The 5,951-nt window shown below is 43.9% G+C and overlaps 1 protein-coding gene across 1 annotated transcript in view; it reads right to left on the bottom strand.

Moving 5' to 3' along the window:
• The window catches only part of LOC122556882 (transmembrane O-methyltransferase homolog), a 10,550-nt gene extending 6,670 nt beyond the window's left edge, over positions 1 to 3,880 (bottom strand). Inside the window, exon 1 of the mRNA XM_043704140.1 lies at positions 3,292 to 3,880. The gene's annotated coding sequence lies outside the window, so the exon portion shown is untranslated. The remainder of the gene's footprint in view (positions 1 to 3,291) is intronic.
• Positions 3,881 to 5,951: the final 2,071 nt, after the last annotated feature.

Raw genomic sequence — 5,951 nt, 5'->3', positions numbered from 1 at the left:
TGGATGGTCTGGGAGATGATGGTTTGGTGGTGGGAGGTGGGGTCATGGTCAAGGGGGCAGTAGGAGGAGGTGTCCGCAAGCTGGCGTTTAGCCTCAGCGGTGTAAAGGTCAGTGCGCCAAACTACTACCGCGCCTCCCTTGTCTGCCGGTTTGATGGTGAGGTTGGGGTTGGAACAGAGGGAGTGGAGGGCTGCACATTCCTAGGGTGAGAGGTTGGAGTGGGTGAGAGGGGTGGAGAGGTCTGGGCAAGGAGAAGGCCATTCAACCCCTCAGGTCTGTTCAAACATTTTATTGGATCATAGCTGATCTGTAACTTATATCTATTTACCCACATTTGCTCCATTTTTCTTAATATCCTGGCTGAGCTATAATCCACTTCAGTCATAAATGCCATAATGGAGCCCCAGCATTTGCAGCTTTCTCAAAACAGAGTTCCAGATTTTCGCCATTGTGTTCAGAATTCTCTTCTCTCAGGAATAGTGGGGGCTAGGTCATTGAATATGTTCAATGCTGAGTTAGACAGATTATTGATTTGATTAGATTAGCTCAGATTAGATTACTTACAGTGTGGAAACAGGCCCTTCGGCCCAACAAGTCCACACCGACCTGCCGAAGCGCACCGACCCAGACCCATTCCCCTACATTTACCCCTGCACCTAACACTTCGGGCAATTTAGCATGGCCAATTCACCTGGCCTGCACATCTTTGGACTGTGGGAGGAAACCGGAGCACCCGGAGGAAACCCACGCAGGCACAGGGAGAATGTGCAAACTCCACACATTCATGTCGCCTGAGGTGGGAATTGAACCCAGGTCTTTGGCGCTGTGAGGCAGCAGTGCTAACCACTGTGCCTCACTTTGATAGACAGGAGAGTCAAGGGATATGCGTAGTGAGGAGGGCTGGTGGTATGGTAGACAGTAATGTGTTGTTGAGGCCAAATCAGCTCATCCATGATTTTGTCAATGGTGAAGCAAGGTCAAGGGGCTGAATGGTGCCTTTCTGCCCCTATTTCTTGTGTGTGCTTGAGAACCTTGGTCCATCTTGATCCCTGGCTAATATGTCTATGTGTAATGGTCAGTGAAACTCACAAGCTTTGATGGCAAGGAGATTGTTGATCTCATATGGCATCACATCCAAACCTAGCCTCTGTGCACACTCCTCTGCAAGCAAGGACACCTTGGTATCTGACCAGAGAGGTCAAACCAACAACAACTTGGACTTATAGAGCACCTTTCACACACTGAAGTCACTCCAGGCACTTCACAGGAGGAAAACAAAATTTGACTCTGACAGGCAATCAAAATCTGATTGGTCAGAGATCATTTTAAATAAACATCTTAAAAGAGGAAAGAGGTGGAGAGATTTAAGGAGGAGATTCTTAAATTATGTCCCCTAGTTTTTAGCATAATGTTACAAATAAGATGTCTCCCTCTTAAGACAGAGATGAGGAGAAATATTTTCTCTCAGACATTTGATGGACTGTGGAATTCTCTTCTTCAGCAGGAACAGAAGGCTGGTCTTGAAATTTATCCAAGGTTGAGTTAGATAGGTTTCAATAATCAAGGGAGTCAAGTGTTATGGAGGTTAGACAGCAGGTTGTGCTTAGACCACAACCTGATCAACCACGATCTTATTGAATGGTGGAGCAGGTTTGAACAGCAACATGAACTATTTCTGCTCTTTTTCTTTACAGGAGCCAGACAGTTGAAATTGCAGGGCATTGATGAAATCACATCTTGAATACAGTGTGCAGTTTTGGTCTCCCTACTTGCCCTTCAGCTGAACATGACACGAAGTTAAATTATTGCCTTCTGCCTGTCCTTGGTCCATATCCTTCCATTCCTTGCATATTTATGTACTTATCTAAAAGTCAATTAAATGCCCCTATGTATCTGCCTCCACCACTACCCCGGCAGTGTGTTCCAAACTCCTCCCACTTTCTGTGTAAGGGTCAATTTAATTGAAATGTATAAGATCGTGAATGGTATTTACAAGGGGGACAAAGAAAGGATGTTTCCTCTTGTAGGTCAGTCCAAACTTCAGGGGCACTGTTTTAACATTAGGGGTTGCCCTTTCAGGGCAGAACTGAGGAGAATTGTTTTTATCACAGAAGGTTGTGTGACTTTGAAACTTTCTATCTCAGAGGTTGATGGAGGTCAGGTTATTGAAGATTTTTAAGACAGAGTTGGATAGATTCTTGTTACACAGGGGAATCAAAAGTTATTGGGAGTAGATCAGAACATGAAATTTGAAACAAAGATTAGCCATGATCTTATTGAATGGTAGAGAAGTATGGAGGGACTGAAAGGTTTACTTCTGTTCTTTTCTCGATACAGTAGCCAATCTCAGAGCAATTAAAAAATTAGGGTTGCATAAGAATTCAGAACTGGTCAAGTGCTGAGGTCTCAGAAGGCAGTAGAGTAGGAAGATGTGACAAAGGCCAGGAGGGTCAGGAACATGAAAGGTAATTGAACACGAAGGTTTTTTTTTGTAGTTGCAGGATTTAAAGCTTTCCTGGGTTTACCATGATCCAGAAGAGAGAGAGATGCGAGGTTGCCGAGGTGAAGACTCAGTAAGACTTGCAGAGTTTCTCTTCTGCAGATACTGATGGAGGCCAGTTTGTGAATGAAGTGTGCGCATGCACCACAGCGAGAGGGCTGATTCACCATCGCGCTGCACTCTGGGATATGAAGTCCGCCATTAACCCAGCTGGTCATGCCACACAGCAAACATTTCCCCCCCTTTCGATACTGACCATCCGACCGGCGCACTAACTGGATGCATCGGGCTGGAATCTTTCTACATTAAATACTTCAATGCAATTCTAAATAAATAATTTATACGTTTTATTCTATTTAAATACATTTTAATTAAAGAAAACACAACCCTGTCAGTAGCACATACAACAACTGGCCGCAGAAGCAATTCCAACATTTTAATAAACTTGCCGGGTAAGATATCAGTTTGACTGGAAGAGATTTGACGGGATGCCCACTTCTGACATGATCACCATTTAAAGAAAACGTTGAGGAACACAGGGCAAGAGAAAGCCATTCAGCCTGTGGAGCCTGTTCCGACATTCAATGAGATCATGGCTGATCTATAGCTTAACTCCATATACCATGAACCATATACCAACTCATGGACTTTGGCCCATATTCTTCAGTACCTTTGTTTAGCAAAAACAAACGATCTCCATTGTTAAATTAACAACTGATGTATCAGCCTCTTAGCAAATCCCGAGTCATAATATTAAAATTTTAATTTAAAAAATTAAAAGTTAAACATACCGTTTAGGTCCGGTTACTAAGGGAGCCCACTCAGACGGAAGAGCCATACAACGTGACAGACCGGAAGACTTGTCAAGTTAAAAATGTTCCGGAAACGTCAGGCGCCCTCCAGCAGAAAGTGGCGGAATAAACTTGTGCCTTCACGGCAAATTGCGATTTTAAATTATTCTATGAACTTTCCAAAGGAAACTTCAACTTTCAGCGGCAAAAGTATAATATTGCTAATCAGTACAGAAGTTATCAGGCTTGTCAAGTTAAAAATGTTCCGGGTATATCAGGCGCCCTTCAGCCGAAGGTGGTGGAAATAAATCACAGAATTGTTAGTGCGGTGCAGGAGGAGGCTATTCCGCCCACTGCGTCTGCATCGGCTCTTCGCGTTTCAACCCCGCGCCAGTCTTCTGCCATTTCCCTCTGACCCTACATATTGTTTCTATTTAAATAATCATCCAATACCCTCTTGAATGCCTCCGCCCACACTTCTCGACAGCGTATTCCAAACCCTAATTACAAACTTGAGAACTTTCTACTCAAATTGCATTTGCTTCTTTAATAACTTTCGTTTCTTTATAACGGTGCCCTCTGGTTCTTGATCCTTTTATGATTGCCCCCAAAAATAATACTACCACTGTTGCAGGCAGTGCGTTCCACGCCCCTACTACTCTGAGTAAAGAAACTACCTCTGACATCTGTCCTATATCTATCACCCCTCAATTTAAAGTTATATTCCCTCATGCTAGCCATTGCCATCTCACTGTCCAACCTGATCTAACCCTCTGATGGTCTCATATGTCTCAATTAAGTCACCTTTTAACCTCCCCCTCTCTGATGTGCTAGCCATTGCCATCCGAGGAAAAATGCTCTCACTGTCCAACCTGATCTAACCCTCTGATGGTCTCATATGTCTCAATTAAGTCACCTTTTAACCTCCCCCTCTCTGATGAAAACAGCCTCAAGTCCCTCAGCCATTTCTTGGAAGACCTTCCCTCCATACCAGACAACATCCCAGTAAATCTGAACCCTTTCCAAAGCTTCCACATCCTTCCTATAATGTGATGACCAGAACTGTATGCAATACCTCAAATGTGGCCGCATTTAAGTTTTGTACAGCTGCAGCATGATCTCTTGGTTCCGAAACTCAATCTCTCTACCAATAAAAACTAACACACCATATGCCTTCTTAACAAACCCATCAACCTTGGTGGCAACTTTCAAAGATCTATGCACCTGGACACAGAGGTCTCTCTGCTCATCCACACTACCAAGAATCTTACCATTAGCCCAGTACTCTGCATTCCTTTACTCCTTCCAAAGTGAATCACCTCTCACTTTTCCACATTAAACTCCATTTGCCATCTCTCAGTCCAGCTCTGCAGCTTATCTATGTCTCTGTAACCTACAACATCCTTCGTCACTATCCACAACTCTACCAACCTTAGTGTCATCTGCAAATTTACTAACTGATCCTTCTATGCCATCATTCAGGTCATTTACAAATATGACTAACAACAGTGGACCCAAAACAGATCCTTGCAGTACCCCACTAGTAACTGAATTCCAGGATGAATATTTCCCATCAACCACAACCCTCTGTTTTCTTTGAGCTAGCAATTTCTGATCCAAACAGCTAAATCATCTTCAATCCCATGCCTCTGTATTTTGTGCAAAAGCCTAGAATTAGAATTAGGATTCCTCCAGTGTGGAAACAGGCCCTTTGGCTCAACAAGTCCATACCATCCCTCTGAAGAGTATCCCACCCAGACTCATTACACTACATTTCCTCTGACTAATGCACCTAATCTACATATCCTTGAACACTATGGGGCAATTTAGCTTGGCCAATTCACCTAACTTGCATATCTTTGGATTGTGGGAAGAAACTGGACCCCCTGGAGGAAGCCCACTCAGACATGGGGAGAATGTGCAAACTCCACACAAATAGTCTCTCAAGGTGGAATCAAACCTGGGTCCCTAGCACTGTCAGGCAGCAGTGCTAACCACTGAGCCACCATGCCACCCTACTGTGAGGAACCTTATCAAAAGCCTTATTGAAATCCAAATACACCACATCATCCACTTTACCCTCATCCACCTATTTGGTCACCTTCTCAAAGAACTCAATAAGGTTTGTGAGGCACAACTTACCTTTCACAAAACTGTGTTGACTCAAATTATTCCTTTGTAGATGATTATAAATCCTATCTCTTCCCTTTCCAACACTTCACCCACAACCAGGTAAGGCTCACAGATCTATAATTTCTAGGGTTGTCTCTACTCTCTTTCTTGAACAAGGAAACAACATTTGCTATCCTCCAGTCTTCTAGCACTATTCTGTAGATAATGATGACATAAATATCAAAGCCATGGGCTCAGCAATCTCCTCCCTGGCTTCTCTGAGAATCCTAGGATAAATCCCATCTGGCCCAGGGGACTTATCTGTTTTTATACTTTCCAGAATTGCTAACACCTCCTCCTTATGCACCTCAATCAGGAATGATGAAAGTGTGTCCAGCAGTCTAAGATAAAAGGTAGGGAGGAGGGACTTGGGGGAGGGGCGTTGAAGTGTTGAGCCATGGGGTGGTTGGTCCGGGTGTCCCAGAGGTGTTCTCTGAAACGTTCCGCAAGTAGGTGGCATGTCTCCCCAATATAGAGGAGGCAGCGGA

The sequence above is a fragment of the Chiloscyllium plagiosum genome, chromosome 14 (genome assembly GCF_004010195.1).
Source record: "Chiloscyllium plagiosum isolate BGI_BamShark_2017 chromosome 14, ASM401019v2, whole genome shotgun sequence".
Lineage (NCBI taxonomy): Eukaryota > Metazoa > Chordata > Chondrichthyes > Orectolobiformes > Hemiscylliidae > Chiloscyllium > Chiloscyllium plagiosum.
This window is presented reverse-complemented; position numbering and strand designations above follow the sequence as displayed.